The 17506-nt window shown below is 37.4% G+C and overlaps 1 protein-coding gene across 1 annotated transcript in view; it reads left to right on the top strand.

Annotated features, from left to right (window-relative positions):
- The window catches only part of HNF4G (hepatocyte nuclear factor 4 gamma), a 44192-nt gene extending 26686 nt beyond the window's left edge, over positions 1 to 17506 (top strand). Inside the window, exon 9 of the mRNA XM_080381106.1 lies at positions 1 to 17506. This exon is cut by the window's left edge and continues 12514 nt beyond it. The gene's annotated coding sequence lies outside the window, so the exon portion shown is untranslated.

The raw sequence follows: 17506 nt of genomic DNA, 5'->3' as shown, positions 1-17506 counted from the left end.
GAAAAGGTCTGATTGGATATGAGAAATCATATTCCAGACCTGACTTCAAGCTTCATGAACACTGAGAAATTTTGGACTTAGCTTTGAATTACATGAGGGTTTTTTTCTTTAATTCCTAAATTTACTTCCTTTATTTATGTAGAGAGGAGTGGGGGCAGCTGAAATCATGTATTGGAGGCCAAATTGTCCATGAAAAAACTGAAAGAGCAAGTGCTCAGTGGAAGCAGAGCATCACTGTGATTCGGTCACTTGTGGCAATACAAATGCATCAGGAGGAGTTATCTGGAGCCAGTTTGTCTCCAGGGCTGGTACACTGACAAACCAATACCACGTCAGTACCAGTAACCTCAATCTCCTAAGCCTTACAGCCTTGTCCATATTCCTTATGCCTGGGAATCCTTTTTATTTCCAGCCATACCTTCAAAGAACAGTGCAATAGATCTGGATGTGGGTAATACTGTGTCTTGCTTCATGCATTCTGCCAACTTCAATATGAACTTCAGTGTGAGCCTGCGGGTTTCAACATGAGACTGTGCTTCAGTCCTTGGTCCCTCTCCCTCCTGGTGGATAAGTCCATCTGACCCACCAGGGTTCACAGGCACTGGACATGCCTTGGGCAACAGTACAGGCCACAGATTACTCATTCCTCCTCTAGAGGATAGAGATCAGGAGATCATCTGGCCATAGATGCTAAAAGACTGCACGACCCTAGTCTGTATGTGTTGCTCAGAGAGGTGATCAAGGCAAAATAAGGATTGTACTAACTGAAAGATAGACACATCGAGGTCAATCAGCTTAATGTACTGACATGCAGATACCTGAAATATAACCAAGAGAATCTGTTGTTCTTTGTATTAGATCTTACACAGCTGACAAAGAGACGATATATATCTTTCTTCTGAACAAACTGTATAAAATGATATTGAGACTTGCAGATATATTAATCTTATCAGGCACAGTGGGGAAAAAACAGAGAAAAAACCTAAACCCACCACAGAAATTAACTGCAAAATTTTGAACTAGTTTGATGGTCCCTTCATTTTATTATAACCCACATCGCTTTTATAAAAGCAAATCACATCTTGAAGAACTGACTCAGTAGAACACCCACATAATTGTGTATTTCAAAAAGATTTACACCCGGGCTTAAGTGATCTGATGAATCAGAGCTTTATATACTACAGTTCTCCTGAGCATACTAACAAAATACTGGAAAAGGGAAGTAGAAATATATTTGGTCTTCCAAAAAACCTTTTTAGTCTATTAAGTAACTCAGAAGTTATAAGGGTGAAGGTAAAAAATAGTCTTCCTTTAAGAGAAGAGAAATAGGAATGAACAAGTGAATTTCAGCACAGTTAAACGGACAAGTAAGAAAGCACTGCTTATGTTTCTTGGTGATGTGAAAATGGGAGCAAAAGAAAGGAAGAAAATTCTAATTATTATCTTTGGAACCTGTGGTAGTAAAACTAAAAAAAAGTTTTCCCTGAGGGAAAAGAGGAACTTCCCATGAGAGCAGGGTATTTTTCTGTAAACGTGTTTGTCTCCCATCTCACCTCTATGTGATGGCCACTTTTCATCTCTACATGCTCCTTAGTAGCCTGCCTTGCTGGCCAGAAGCTATGAGGGGTCCCACAGCCTGGGGGGCGGGTTGTGGCAGTACAGTGGCCACAGAGTGTTGGACCATGCTGGAGCCCAGCACCCATGAGTCCTAATGTAAGGCACAGTCTTCCTACTTCAAACTTTATTCAATATATTCCTAAAAATTGCATGCAATTGCAATAATTAGGGAAGTCCAGGACCTGCAGGAAGGATACAGCCCCTGCCTCCAGTTCTACAGTATTTTGTCACTGACTTTGCTCATTAGCACAGTGTCACCTTTGACAGTCTCTATTTTTCATAGTTTTTTTTCTGACAAAAGACAAAATGGAGATTTTAAAATTTGCTGCTTTTGATCTTTGACTTATTCATGAAAAGGTGTCAGATGGATATTAATAACCTAATTTTTTAGGTTACAACCCAAATGTTTCATAAGAACTCCACAGACTAGAGATTTGTATAGGAGATGAATAAGAAATTGCGAAGCCATATTTCTAACACATAACCCTCATACACATCAGCACACAAAATAACCCACAGCTCCAATTCGATTTAGTGGGACAAAAGCAATCTAAAAGAGAAATAAAACCAACTTCATATGACTAGAAAGAATTGAATTCTGATGTATATTGATGTTCAGACCCTTCAGAATAATATTTTTTGATAGAAAAGACTCTGTTACAACATTTTTAGACATTTATTTATTTAAAATGTGTATATTTGTGAGTTTATTTAAACAAAGTATGTGATTATGGTGCATACACATATGAATTATATTTGTATATTTTTTTATATTAATTGATCTGCTGTCATACACATAAAGACTGGCACAATGTTTTAGAAATTCTTAGCAGATTCAACTCCTTGGTTCTCTGTCAATTATACAATGAACATTGAATTATTCCAACTGTTTCAGAAACTTTAGGAAAAAACTGGCCCCTCCATAAACCAGTGTCATTTTACATCTGATGTAAGCCCAAACTTAGATATCCAAAATAAGACAAATGTATCTTCTTTTTTCTATGGAAACTCCAGCTTACTGTACCACCTGAAGACGCTGTTTTTTCCCCCTCATAATCATAGAAGTTCAGCACACTATAGACTATCACCCTAATCTACACACTGAACTAGACTCAGATTTGTGAGGATGATCCTAAAGGAACTCAGGAGGTAATAAACAGAAAGCTGTTTCTGGCCTAGTTGTTTTGCAAGAAGAAATCTTCCATTTGTGTAACACTGTTCATTGTAGACAAAGATAGAAAACAATACTCTTGATATTCAGGAGGGTATGTTAAAGCGCAAAAACTTCTCTATTGTTTATTAGATCTTGCACACTATAAATACGGTAGTCACAGTATCTGTAAATATCTAAGTGACCATATTATACTTGTGCACCTGAATAAAAAATAGATATAAAGAATATTAAAATGGTAGCCACAAAGCTCACTGCGAAAGTCTTTATTATATCATTGAACTTCATGGCCCGTTTCCACAACTTAGACTTTAGGAAGAAATCTGAACATTTAAGGCACAAAGAGAAAAGGGAAGATTTAACCTCCCAAGGAAGAAAAAGCTGAATCAGAAATAGAGTAAAAATATAGCAGAATTCAAAACATCACTTTCAGAAACAGTGTCACAAAATCAACTTACAGACTATTCAAATGTAAAATCCTGAACAAAAGCAGTTCCTGTAGATTTCTGTCAGAACCAGATTCCTAGGTATTCTCAAGTTTGGGGAGGATTTTTTTGGGTTGTTTGGTTTCTTCCTGATCTTCTGAGATAATAAGATAATGAGGTACTGGTACTTCTGGCACCAGTCCTGCCCATCCTGATTAAAGCAGCAGGTGCTCGGAAGGTCTGAAAAACAAAAGCCACCTGATTCCAAGAGGGAAAAATATATATTAAAGCAAGTAGAATATGCCATGCCAGGAAATTTTTGATTTTATAATAAAATAAAATAGTAACGCAGTTACATAACACATCACATTGAAACACTGAAATGAATCATGCCTGAACAGTGAATTTACAAAAGTTTATAGTCTAGGAAATCAGTTTCAGTTTGGTGATAAGCTAGTATTAATTATAATAGATTTGTCATAGGTTTACATAGTCAGACATTTACTGTTGGTATAAAACTGGTCCAACATGCTTTACTGATGGTTTGTTTTCTTTGCAGATATTGTACAATCCCTGATTCCCAGAATGTTATGCTTTCAATACCACTATGTGAACAAAGTATTATTCTCTTAAAGTACCAGAATCTAGGCTTAATGAAGAAGGTTTTAATACAGTGTTTCTTCTTCCAGTGTTAGAAACTATGAACTACCATCAACTATTCTTCTTCTGTACAAATTATCTGAAAAATGATATTATTTTTCTTTGTAAGTGAGGCATGTTCACAAGATCACAACGCCCTTGATATGAGCTACAGGGAATCTCCTTATAGACTGTTTCACCTCTTATTTCTCAAAACAAACATGTAACACTTCAAGAAGAGTGCATGAAGCAGCCTTGCAGCTTATCATTGCTACTTCTGGACTAATCAGAAGGGACGGGGTTTTATTTCAATGAGGCTCCAAGGACTGATCATGTGACAACCAAGGATCTTCATGGCTAGGCAGAGAAAAAGATTTCTCTTGTTCTTGTGTGCCCATTTTATATTCTGTTTTACTTTCCCTAATCTCTGAGGGGGAAAAGTGATTTAGGAATGGGCAAGGAAGTATGGAACTTTGCCTTTTTAAGTCTGAACTTTCCTCCTAAACTGGATTCCATTGTTTGTCATCAAACCTCATGACATCAGGCTGCTGCTTTTTGTTTGTAATATAAATTCATAACCTCTATGCAGTTCTTCTAAAACTAGTATTCCTAACTCCTAAAATATGATCTACCCAACGCCTAAAACTCAGGACCTGTTTTTGGTATTCACATTGGAAAGCTACTGATATACAACCAGCCTTAACTGGAATATTTTGGGGCAGGCTCAGTAAAAAAGAAAAACTGAAAAGATGTGTTAACCTTGCTTGCAAAGGCTGTCAGAGTTACATAGGACCACTGTGTGGTCAAAATCTTGTGCTCTACTTCTGCACATTAAATCCTAGCAATCTTTGATACCTTTCATAAAGAGTTGCTTGCTTTATTGTTTTATTTATTTATTTTATTTTTATTTCCCTTTTTGTGTTATTTAAATAAGAGCAGCAGAAGAAATGTGTTCTGCTGTCCTAGTTCTGGAGAACTTTTCTTAGGGTTTGTATGAATATACTCACATTCAAAAGTGGTTAGTATATTTTCCAAGAGTTAATACTTTTACTTGAGCTCTTCTATCTGTGAAAAGTTATTAATTTTAAATTAAAGAATGACCCAAACAGCACTGGAGACTAAACTGAAATGTTTTATAAAATATGTATATTGATTTTAACCAAATGCAAGATTTTTAGATAAAAAGATTCTTTGATCCATATTCATTGCACCAAAACCTAACTTTCCGGGCTTTGATCATACAAAAACATAGTGAAGATCTTGTCAGAGATGAAATAGAAAAATGAAAAGAGGTGAAAAATGAATGAAGTGACATAGCAATGGTTGAGCTTTGTTGTCCTTGCCATACTATACTAGAACAAGCACTTCTTGCTAATATGATGGAACAGCTCAACAATTTTCAGGCACAAAGACTACTTGAGGGAAAATTCAATAAGTTAAGAATACCAAACTGTAATCAGGCCTTGGGGAAGAAGCAGTATTGAAACACAACTCTTTTTTTGACAGTTTTGAGTGTAGCTCTGGTGGTCTGTTTCAAAAACTGTCAAAACGATAAGTGGTCTTAGGAGTCTAGTTTGATTCTTAAACCAAATATCTGGCTGCTGCCTTGGTGTTAGTGCCATTAGCAATTTAGAAGTACTGCTTTTTGAAGGAGAAGAGATGTTAAAATAGAAAAATGACTATTCTGGTTGTAGAGTAATTACTTTTCATGACATCCTCATCAAAATCAATAGGATTGACTAATTAAGACATCTAAGCTGAAATCAATAGGATCTGACAGCTAACACCTCCCTGTAGCAATAAGCCAGCATCAACAATTTTGCATCTATACCGATGTGAAAATTAGCTAATTCTATTTCTATTGCTATTCAGTAATTAACGTTTTCCCTAATAACAAAGCCATTCTGTATCTAGTATACTACCCACACTCCAAAATAAAAGCTGAGGAAATTGATACACCTTCTGCCTTGTAGTGCACATTTGCATGTTGTTACAAAACAGCTTTGATAGGCCTGTGTTTGGGTTCTCTTTCCTAAGATGCCAGCGGACTGTAACAAGCAATTGAAATGCATGTCATGGCCGAGAGCATCAAATGCAGAGTGAGCAACACAGAATGGGAAAATACACTCCACAACCAACACCTGCTTTTTGTTTTATTCTTTCATTAATGAGACTTTAATGGGAAAGCCTATGGGTGGATAGTTTCCTGCCAGTTTTTCCACTGAGGGTATGCTCTGCCTTCACACAAGCTTTCAGTCTTCCCCTCTGTGGATTTCTGGAGACCTATGCAAAGTCTGTGCTACTGAACTTCTGAACCTGTCCTCAGAGCACAGTAGAATAGGTTCATGGAAATCATGCCACCTCGAGTCTTTCTCAAGCTGGAAAGGAGAGAAAGACATGGAAATAATCAAAATAAAATGTGCTATTCAACAGATACCCAGCCTGAGGTTTGTTTTTCTGCTAGTTAGATTTTGAGTCTTGGTGGTTTTGTTCCTTCTGAATTTCTAGGCAGAAGTAATAGTCAACAATGTTTGCCATCTTTAGTTTGCAGTGAGGGTGTGACTATTCTTCAAATCATGCTGATGAGCACTATAGACTTCATTAAACCAAGCACAATCCATTTGACATTATACATAAATCATATATATAATGCCTTATAGTAAATTCTCTCTTCATAGTTTCTGAGCGAAAGTACTTCCATAATTTCCGAGCCAAATTACTTCCATAATTTCCTGTCCTCCAAAGGATTTTACAGATCCCTGGATATCAACAAAAAAGAGGTTATATGATTCATGTTGGAGAAGAACTGAAGTCCAGATGCCCTAAGCAAGCAGTAAATCTTAATATTGGACATATTCAAAATTTACTGTAAGTGTAACTTTCCTTGCAAGAAATTTCTTCGTATCTGCATACAGTGTTTGATTTGAGAAGAATTAACCAGGAGTTTAAATTTGAGTATGTGTAGGATGATTTAACCTGAACTGGGCTGGTAAGAACAGCCTTGACAGTGGGATTTTTTTCTTATTTATTTAATGTCTGCCCCAGCTTTGTTCAAGTCTGTGGAATTTTTCTATTGGATCAGGCCCCAGAGAATTTAATCCCTTCTTCTGATCTCACACACAGCAACATGGCTTGGAAGGAGAAGACGGCATTCAGGTTGGAAGTTCCAGCCTACTTAGGAAACAATGCTAAACCTAATTCAATGGCCTCTGAAATGTCCTCTTCAAGTACCACCGCTAAAACAACTTAACTATGTTGTTCAGCAAATTACAGCATTTTCTTCAAAACTATGGCTATGAAGGATGTAAAATTACTTAGCAAATGTGAAAAGATGGTAGAACACCAAAATGTTGAGGTGGCAGGAGACAAACTGCATTGTGACCAATCAAAGAGTATGCCACAACATGCTCTTCCTTTTTCCATTTTAGCACATCTCATATGTAGGCTATAGACTTGGACTAACAGGTTCAGTTTCTCCATTTTTTCCTCTGTGTGTCGTTTAGCAAATGTCTTGTCCCCAGCAGTTCTTGGGTTCCTCAAACTAAGCATTAAATAGTTCTTAGGTACCATCCTCAATACCATTGTCCAAGGACATGTCGGAGGATATGCACAGAGGTGCATAAGAACTAACGCTTGCCAAGATCAGACACATTGCTTAGAATTAGAGCTAATGAAGCAGGCATCTGAAATAGGTATTTCTTGAACAATATTTTTTACTTTTATGTCCAACACAAGAGTGACTAAGTGCAAAGATCACTTCCCTTGGGGATGGGAAAACTGGATTTTGATCCCTGTTTTGCTCTTTTTCATGACAGTGAACTAACACAAGACCTTCCGTGTGATAGAAGAAAAATACTGGTTTAAAGAGACACTCCCTTTTTTCATACTAAATAATTTATAAAGGAGAGATTAACTCCAGTGAGATAAACTTACACTTCACCAGAAAGCTAAGTATTTTACTTTTAAGGTACTTACATGGAAACTGCCAGAACTATGTTGAAAATTTTTGGTCTAGATCTGGCAGAGCCAGAACATGAATGCAGATCACCTACCTCTGTGTGAGTGCTTTAGACTTCAGCTTACGCTCTTTCTGATAGTTTCTTTGCAAAAGGGAAAACAGGTTTAGGTTCATGAGCCTCATGGAGGGTTAATGACTGAAGATTCCATTAGGTGATGGCTTAAATTTTGCAATACTTTGTGTTGTTACTTTTAAGGGGCCAACCCTTTAAGTTTCTCTCTCTCTTTCCTTGTCCCTATAAAGGGGATATTGGTGCTTCACACATCCTACAAGTGTAATTATAAAATTGCAGGAACAAGGTTAGTGAGACTATGTAAATTCTGTGCATGGATATCTAATAACACAATAGTGCATGAAGCCAGTGAGCCAGTGATTCACAAAAGCTGAAATGAGAAACTAAATAAGTGCAACACCTCTAGGTTACGGACTCCACTAGGCACTTCTTTTCTAGAGGTTCCAGGTGTTCAATTTAAGATGATCTGTAACAGATGTACTACAGAAAAGTAATTTCCATGTCTGAAGAGGGAAAGGATTTCTGTAACAATTAAGCCCATAATATGTGAGTTTTGTAATGGTAAGGCTATTCCTAACCCCTTCTTCCATCTTAGTGATATCAAGGAAGAAGCTTCATACTTTAAAAATAGTATGAATAGTATAAATAAGGTAAACAAATATTTTTACATCAGTATTCCCATAAAGTATTTTCATCAATTTGGTCAAATAAGAGTCTATAAGCAAAGCATTACATAGGTTAAATAACGAGGTGCAGGTGTCCTGGTTTAAGCCTGCAAAGCTCTGTGATACTTCTCAGGAGAATACCTTCCATTTTAAGTGTATTATATTCATTATTCCTTTCCTTCCCCTCCTTTCTTCTTACACGTAATTCATTTTGTGGCTTCCTCTTCATCACATGGGCTTTTATTTTCAAAATAAGCCTTTTGTGCAGTATATTTTCAAAAGCCTTTGGAAAATTTAAATACATAACACAGCTACATTCCCTTTATCTGTCATGCTAGCAATATCTTCAAAAAGTATAGTGTATTTGTAAAGCAAGAGCAGCTCTCCTAGCATTCTTACTGCATCTTGTTAACTAATCCCCTTGTCACCACCTCACTTTCACTTTCTTCTGTCACAAATTAATCCATCAACAATCCTGTAATTCGAATGATCTGGTTTCCTTCCTTTTCCGTGAAGTGACATTAACTCGTATTTGAGTTGTAAGAAGGCTGCATAGTTCTCACTGAACAAAATATAATCAAATCTTACTTCTTTTAAATGCTACTTGAGGGCTTTGCTAGTTACCATGCAATGCTGTCAACGATATTTTAGAACCTAGACAGAGGTAAAAGGCAGATTGGTTAAGATCTGGCATCCAGACCCTTCTGGAGCCGGTGTAAAGCTTCCGACTTACTTTACTGCCATGGCACTAACATATCCTCATTTGCTGTGAGAAAGCAACTTGATTTTCCCTTGTTCTGAAGAAGTGAAAGTAGAGCTCCTTGACTGTCCTGTTAAACCAAGGGGAGAGGAACAAGACTGGTATTATCACACAAAAACTTCATCAGAAATAAAACCTCTCCAACACAACAGAACTGAGCATGTATTGGTGATGAAAGTAATATGGAGATATAATATAATATAATGAGGGATTTTGAAATCACCTGTAATTAGGCTTTTAGGTTTTCTGGACTGCTACAAGCCAGAATGAATGTGCTACTAGCAGGCAGAAACAGTTCAAGTACAAATTAAAGCCATAGGCAGATGCTACTGATTTGTTTCAAATAGGAAACAAAGGACTGTGGAAGCAATAATGCAAAAAAAATAAAAATAGTTTTAACAGGCAATCCCATTTTCTGGCTGACTAGAGCCACTTGACTTTTGTCCTTGCTTTTTACAGCGTGTCCAAAATAAACAGAAGTTTCGTGCTATGCACACCTTGCTAGGGGCTCTTGCAGATAGAGATAGGAGACTGGTTCCCTGCTGTACTGAACTTCATTTATCTGTGTATACCAGTGCAAAATTATTGTAAATATTTTCCAGCTCACTTTATATGACTCTTGGTTTTTGTGATGAAGCACATTTGACAATAAGAGGTAAAAGACAACTGAGAATTAGCCTAAGAAAACAATTTAATACCTTTTCCCTGACTGACCTGCACAAAACCTCCAAACAACCTTTTAAGAACTTCAATTTCTTTAAATACTTTCTTTCACCTCTTCAAGTTCTTTGAAATTGGGAACACGAAAGTCACTAGTTTAAAAATTCCATCTTAAAACTTTGTGGAAGCCCTAACTACATCCTTTGGAAAGGAGATTTATAGTAACGAAAAAATGACTGTTGTGATCTCACATGAGATTAGTGAATCTCATTCAGTGTAGTATCCTTTATCATCTTTTATATGATAAAGCATCCTTCATCATCTTTTATAACGTAACATGGAAAATTCATTAGTGTGAAAATTTTATGCATTATAAGTTCTTTAAATGTGTGCAGCGCCCTCCCCCCACTCCCAGATAGGACCAATTCACAATTTTAAAAGGCTAACAAACACTTTTTTTTTTTTTTTCAAATGTGAAGTCTGAGGACTAATCTATAAACTGTTTTGCACTTAGGGCAAAATTCAGCTTTTATTGAGAATTATTTTGTTTTTCAATCTCTTTGACATTTAGATTTACAGGACTTTTTTTTGTGTTTATGTGTCTTTCTGCTAACATGTGAAAATAGTCGGGAAACTTTTACATTTTACAGCCTAAGTAATTTCGTATTAGGAAGAACCTATGCTCAGGTAATTTCAGCTCACAAAACAGGCATGTCAGGATGTTACGAAGGTCTGAATTTGATATGATGAACATGAAAAGGGTTGCAACTGATGTTGTATTGTAATGGAGTCTGTACCAACAGTCTCCCATGCTGAGACGGAAGACTCATGTTTTATACATCTGATTCATACGATGGCAAGAAAGACGCACTCATGAAGACAGAGATGTGTTACAGTCATGCAGCTGAGAATGGGGGATGCATAGGAATTTATCTGGGAGAAAAGAACAGTGTCTGGAGCTAGGAGTGAAAAGATACAGAGCTAAGTTGCGTTTCTAGCCACAGGTCTCACATTTTCACTGCTTTGGCTGTAGAGACCGCGCTACATGAGAGCCTTGCTGAAGGACAGATCTAACACGGGTCAAACAAGGGAAGGTGATCACACAGCCATAGATAGGGATTCTGCAAAATCCCACAGCTTGCAGGGGCAGCCCTTTGCCCACCAGAGCCAAGGGGCACTGTGCCTCCTTCCCCAGGCAGCTCTGTTGCACCTACTTTCTATCTCATGGCAGAAAATCCTCTCACAAGCTTCACATGTGTTGAGAGGGACTTGGCTGATCACTACAGACAGGCTGTTAAGGACGCTCCTGCAGCAGCTTTTCCTCCTTGCCACTGAGCGCCCATGGGACCATGTGCAAACACTGCTTTATATAGGTCTCAGTTTCCCCATCTGCCAGCAGAAAACATCTAATCCCTATCATTTCCACAGCCCTTGAAGATCCCTGAATATAAGCAACAGTTGAGTGCAGATGTCTCTAAATATTAGTGCTGTTTGCAGCAGGTTATAAAAACTGTGTGGACCAGCTCCAGAAATGTGTTTGGGCACAGGCAGATATTTGCAGAGGGAGAATGGGCACAGAGAGAGCAGTCACACTCAGTGGGACCCAACTGTTCGTTATTATTTTTCATGCTATTTTTCTGCTTTTATAGCTTTGTTTTTAATTTTTGAGCACTAGCCATTGGATGCAAAGGCAATTATTGCCCCTGCATGAAAGTTGTGCTTTTTCATTTCCATCTCTTTTATTATGGCAATTGAATTCTCATCACTGACCCATATTCCTCCTTATCCCTATAGGATATATACTTTTTCAGTTCTTCCCTCCATCACTCTACTTTATTGGTCAAGCAATTTGCAACCTGTCCTTCTTTTAATGTCATTTCCAAACTTCCATCTATCTAGCCTCCTGTCTCTCCCAGGCAAGTATTTGGTGGGTGCAATCTTCTCCAGTATAGCATGGCATTATTTCTGTATTTAAATGCCACAATATATACATAAAAGGATGAATGGTATGCAGAAATTAATGAAGAATCTCCCTGTACGTGTCAAGCAAATCCTATTGTTATTATAAAGGTGAGTGAGATAGAAGGATAGCTTAAAAATAGACAAATAAAAAAATAAAAATGATAAACAGAGAAATTTATAAAGGACAGTCCTAATAACTGTCTCCTTCAGCAGTCAGAACAACAACACCCCCCCCTCCCCCCAAGAAACAGAATAATCTTCCACTCTGTAGGAGGACACACGTTTATTCCATCTCTTCTAAAAAATCTTGAATGGTCAAATTCAGACCAGTTTTGTACTGTTGTAATACGAGGAGTTTCAGAAGAATGATTTTCAGCCTGTGTCAATGATATAAAACCAGATCCTTAAAGCAATACAGGTGCTTTCACTTTCATTTTAACACAACAGTTCTCTAAGGAATTTTCTCCATCAAGTACAAGCTGGATCCTAAAACCTGTCTTCTGATAAGGGTCTGCTCTTACGAAGAGAGAATTGTTTATGTCACAGGAAGACAATTTTCAGTTTTTTGCAAATTAAAGTGGTTTAGTTTGCAATGTAGATTGTATGAGACTTTCAGAGAAAAATGCCTGCTTAGTCCTTTAAAAAGGAAATAAGATTTTCAGAAGACCTTCCAAATGAAAGAAAATAAATGAAGGCTTGTAAGAGCTTTTCTGATTTTCTGTTGACTACAATATGTATGCATATATAGACAGTTATCTAAAATATTAAATTATATATACATTTACAACTATTTATTTTTATTATTTTTTTTTATACAGACCTTCTGCTTTAGAAACCAACTCAGTGCTTGAACTTATCTTGCTGTGCTGTTCATTTTTCTCTCTCCCTTCATGAAGTTGGGATGGACTGCAAAGGGTTGCTCACAGAAGCTTAACTGCAAGATTGGGACCCTGATGTATAGTACATGTAACCTCTTGTAAGAGAGCTTCACTCCTGAGAAGCCTGCAAATCTCTAGTGTGCTTCCCAGCATTGAATTTAAAGTTTCAGCATGAAATGTTGAAATAAATTCTGTTCCTAGCCTTTGATAACAAGCTTTTTCACACAAATTTGCACTTGGTATCTCCCTAAGTTTGCATAGGAGCCACAGTGCTGAAAACAGATGAAGAGTAGCTCTGTGCTCCCATCTGATGTTGGTTCAGATCACTGGAAGGATATTCATATAAGCAAAGAGCTTCAGGCCATTTCAGAGCCCCCTTCCTCCTCTTAATCCACAGCTAAGAAATGAAACATTTTTCTTCATTCAGGACTTATTTTATCTCTTCTCCTTCTCATGTATCTGTGGGGTGTTTTTTTTTTCTCTTCTTTGCTATCGCACTGCTGCTGAATGTTAATGGGAGACTACTTAGGCCAATCCTAGAGTGATTTTGTGTTATTGGCTGTTTTTTTCCTTCAGGTCTGGCAATACCTGATCCCTGCATTTAAGAAGACCAGGTGGCCTAGATTGCCTGAACACTGGATGTTGTCCCGTGATGACACCATTCCTCACTTCCTATGAGGAAAGGAGATGCATTAGAAGACAAGGCAGAAATGTTTCTCTCAGTGAAACTTGCAAAAACCCAAAACTACTCAGTCTTCTGTGCCTTGTGAGCAAAAACTATGGGATGGAGTCATACTGGAGAGGAGAGAAAGCAAAGGTTTGATGCTGGTGTTCTGGGTCACTAGGTTCCAAATGTACACCTACTTTTACATCTGTTGCACTGATTTATATACAAGATGAAAGTTAATTATTTTCCCTTTGCTACAACTTCCTCTGAGCTCAGAGCATATGCTTTCTTGAGCTTATGTCAAAAGAACCTTTTCTTTCTTTTTTCTTTCTTTTTTTCTTTTTTTTTTTTTTTTTAGGGGGGACGACTTAACCAGAAATGGTAAAAAGTCCCATTTAAAAATTGTACCCTCTATGCTTGTTAAAAGTGTACAGCAATCATTTGCAGTTTGGTCTGTTTCTAGGGTCTAGCTGTATTTTTAGCAGCAGTGGTTAGTAGAGAAATAGACGCCCCAAACTCTTCCCACTATAGCTGTGACTGCTAGGGGTGCTTGGTGGTTGATGGTGTTCTATGCTGGTTTGTGCTGGAGAGGTGAAAATACTAAAGCCAGCTCTGTAGAATGGAAAGCAAAGAAGGTATGGCTTGGCAAAAAATGGCCAAGACAAAATTTGCCTATATCAAGGGAATTAGAGGGATCTTCTACCAGGCAGGGTGAGATTTTGCTAACACATCTGTTTGTACAAGCGCCTGCTTCTGTCTTGCATTGATGCATTTCTGCCAAAGGCAGGCAGGCACAGAAGAAATAGTTGCTTTTCCTTGTATTAGCTGAAAAGTCCTGATAGGCTTACACCAAAGAGAAATCTTTTTATAATTCTGTCAAAGAAAATGGTATGTAGGAGTGAGACTTCCCCAAAGCTGTGATGAACTGTGCTGGTACCAGTCAGGGGGGAAAATGTTTGCCTGAGGGTTTTGCAGTAGGGCAGATACCCTGATATAGCTTTATTAGTAGAACAAAAAGCCTGTTGTGGACTACTTGTGTGCACCCTTAATGGAAAGTATGCAAATCTATGTGCCTTAATGACGCTATTCATGTAGGTAGATAGACATGTGCTTTAGGTCTTCCCTACTTCCACCAAAGCCATTCTGTAGTTAGTTCAACAACCAAAAAAGCAAAGCAGTTCCTCCAGCTTTTACCTTGGTAACTCTTCTAAAAATACTGGTAGGAAAAACCTGCAATGAAAAAATGATATTGAATGTATATAATGAAAATGGTTCTAGTTTTGTCACCAAGAATGTTAACAACAAACAGTAATTTCTGTGGAATTATTTTTTGGTGACTTTTTAAGATGCCCAAAGCTTAAAAGCCTGCACAAACTGTGAACAGCGAAAGCTTGCTGCAATCCCATATTTGCATGGTCTTTAGAAAACAAACCATGCTTAAAATCAGGCAGACTGCTTATAGGTTGCAAAGACTTTTGATTGAGTTCAGTCCTCTGAGGTGATGTATTGAAAAAATCATGTCTGGTTTGAGCAATGGTGGCTTGGAGAATATGGTTCACACACAGTATAATACCGAAACCATCTGTATTGGTTGCGGTAACAGCAACAAACATTTCTCAGTAGAAGTGTGTAAAAATGCAGTGATCTGTTCTGCAATGGAAATCTCTGTACGAGGTAATTCTACCAACTTGCAATTCCATGTCTAAAGATGTTAACAGTATAAAGCATATTTTAAAAGCAAGTGGTACCTATTAATTTCTTACATCTCCATGTATTTGTCATTTACTATGAAATACTTAATTTTTTTTGTGTTGTTTAAAAAAACCCTGTCCATATTTAAATAAAAATGTCCTTTCACTGCCCATGCTACATATTTCATTTTATCTGTATGAGAAATGTGAAATTAGGGAATTAATAATTATTTCACTTGGAAAGGTATGAAGCAAATTCCATTGCCTTTGTCTGATTAGAATCTTCCCTGCTGGTTTAATTAAAAATGGCCACGTGACAGGCAAAGAAAGCATCTCTCCTTTGGGGTGGAGGGGGAGGAGAAAATGGCATTGTATTTTCCAGTAAACAGTGAATCCTGAAGCTCCAGAGTTGTAAAATTTAAATGCTTAATGCAAATGAAAAATGCAGACTCAGGTCAGCTATAGACAAATGTCACTAGACTGGATGCAAAATGCACTGCAGGCAGAAAAGATGACATTTATCAGTCATCCATACATCAGTAACTAAAACAATTTTAGGGTTGTCTAGACAGGCATCTATTATTCCTTAAATTTAAAAGCTTTAGTAGAAAGACAACAGTAAATGCTCTATTTATATTTAGGTGTGGTGGTGTTTTTTTTTTCCAGAATAGACAAGATAGGGAAAGGAAAAATGATAGTTTTCAACATGAAAAGTACAAATTTGCTTTTCTTTCTGTTTTTTTTTTTTCTTTTTTCTTTTTTTTTTTTTTCCTGTCTGTGTAAAGGAGATTTTCTTGGCATGTTCTGAAGGCAATTTAAGTGAATTATCAGAGTGTGTATGCAGTGCTGGCTGTAATTATTACAGTACAGCCCTGTAATATTGAGCTTAATTACTGTGTACAGTGTTTGGCCTTTATGTTTTCTGCTTAATTTACCCCGTATAGTTAACGTGAATTTAGTGAAATCATTATGCACCTTTCAGGTTTCTTCTTTGGGAAAAAAATATTTACATTCTCAGGAGAAACAAGCTAAAATAGATAAAAATATTGAAGTAAATCATTCTGGTGGATGGATCCCCTCCTTCTGTTGCTTCTGTGGAGCTACAGTTCTGCTAATATATATTGATAAGCTGAATTAAGGTCTGTGAACTGTCCCATTAGCTGCAACAGGAATATTTGCAAGTTTCAATTTCAACATCTGACTAAGTATTTTCACTATTTAAATCACACGCAGTAATTTTTTTTTCTTTCCATTTTTACCCCACACAGTCCCAGGCATTTTTGTAAGAACATGCACAAAACTGCAATTTTTCTCTTCACCGTGCCCAACGCACACTACATATTTTGGAATGAATGAAACTATTTGTATAATGAAATTATTTATACTGCTGCTTTAAATTACAGTTAATCTATGGGTATGCTATACTTCAGCAGAAGCAGTGTAGCACTACTCATCTGCAGTCTGTTGTCCATTAATACCGCTTCTGTTCCCAGATCTCTTTCATATCGCCTCCTCTAGTAGAAGCTCAGTGTCAGATTGCCCTTCTGGCAGCAGGGCTGGAGTGTTGGTTATTCAAATCCTGATCTTTAGTGCCAGCAGTTTAGAGCCCTGCGAAATGTAAGGTCAGTTCTGGCTGTCACATCTGGAGCAGAGAAACTGAGTGGTGGAGCAACTTGGTAAAAACACAGAAGCGAAAGATGTCGCTTACACAGTAGGCCTTAACAGAGTGCTCCGGCTTTTAAAAAGATGGATGCTTTTAACGGGCCACAATGAAACACAGCCTGCTTGTGAAAGAAACCGTAAGAAAATATTTGAAAAATGAATAATAAAAATAAAATAAATAGGGTTTCAGCTGAGAACATTCTATTGCATTCACTGCCTTTCAGAAAAGAAAACTGCAATGGAGCGTAACACCTATACACATCAAAAGGGTCTGGGGCTTTGATTTGGTTTTGTTCTGTTTTTTCCTGCTAATGGTTCTTACCTTCAGTGTCTGCCTTGAAGAGGTGATGTATTTGTAGGACATCACGATTCTCATATTCTGTCAACTTGGGTACGTCAGGCAAAGGTAAAGAAACTGAGGCACAGAGAGATTTCAGTAACCACCCCCTGGCTTCACTCATGTCTAGCTAAATGTACAACACTGACACATTAATATTTGGAAAGAACTTTGAAGTAATGAAACATGTTACAGAAGCGCAGATAAATACTGCAGTGAAGTGTGGGCACAGTAAATCCCCTTACCTTTAATTTGGCAGAGGCCGCAGGAAAATTCTGGATGTATATGAAATTTCAGACTCCTTTGGATTAAAAAAAAGATGCAGCTTTATCTTTTGTTTT

This window comes from Falco punctatus, assembly GCF_963210335.1.
Source record: "Falco punctatus genome assembly, chromosome: 3".
In the NCBI taxonomy this organism is placed as follows: domain Eukaryota; kingdom Metazoa; phylum Chordata; class Aves; order Falconiformes; family Falconidae; genus Falco; species Falco punctatus.
The sequence above is the reverse complement of the archived record's forward strand: the minus strand, read 5'-3'. Positions and strand labels throughout refer to the sequence as shown.